The sequence below is a fragment of the Sinocyclocheilus anshuiensis genome, unplaced genomic scaffold, assembly GCF_001515605.1.
Source record: "Sinocyclocheilus anshuiensis isolate Anshui unplaced genomic scaffold, SAMN03320099.WGS_v1.1 scaffold1755, whole genome shotgun sequence".
NCBI lineage: Eukaryota > Metazoa > Chordata > Actinopteri > Cypriniformes > Cyprinidae > Sinocyclocheilus > Sinocyclocheilus anshuiensis.
Genome location: NW_015551087.1, coordinates 71,825 through 72,686, shown reverse-complemented (window position 1 = coordinate 72,686; position 862 = coordinate 71,825).

The window sequence follows — 862 nt, the reverse complement described above, 5'->3', positions numbered from 1 at the left end:
AGCGTGTTTATTTCGCGTTATAACCGGTTGTAACTAGTAGAAAAGAGAATTAAAGGGAAGGGATGATGATATTTGTCTCACTCTGGGTTGGGTTATGGCACTGTTTTGGTTCAGTTCTGGCTAAAAAGATGTGGACTAGTTTTGGGCCGGCAAACACTAACTAATCTGGGCCACACTTTAGCTGTTTATATGATCCAGATCTGCGCCAAAGGAAATTTGCTGACTGGGTCGCTCTCCGCGCTACCGCTTGCAGCGGTCTGTCAATTGTTGCTGCAACAGACGTATGTTTGGTTGTGAAATTCCAGTAGATCACTCAATAGATCACATTTAATATTTAAGAAATATGTTTACAAATATATTTATTGTGACTACTGAAATTTGCTGACGTCGCTCTCCGCACTTCCGCTTGCAGCGGTCTGTCACGCCACATCAAAGAGCGTCAAAACGGCATTTATGGATTTAAGTTCCTGATAAAATAGACATATTTTTAAGGATGAGACTTTGTTTCTTATCGAAAAGAACAAAACACAAACCTTACGATTACAGAATGTAATGTATAGTAATAATGTATAGCCCAGTGAAGATTTATTCACGGCTATGAATTGAAACGGATTAAGTTCTGCACGTGCAGTGGTTAAAATGACACTGTATTTGTTCGGTACAATTTTCGGTACGAATAAGTGTACCATTACACCCCTAGAAAACATTTAAAACACCAACACTGCACTTACCTGCATAGGAATGTGTCTGGGCAAATGCTGTTGTTGTAAATAGGGAGCTTTTTCATCATCATCTTCTTCTTTTTTAACGGCGATTAAAAGAGGAAGCAGAGCGGGAAATAACGGATATATTTTCAAAATTT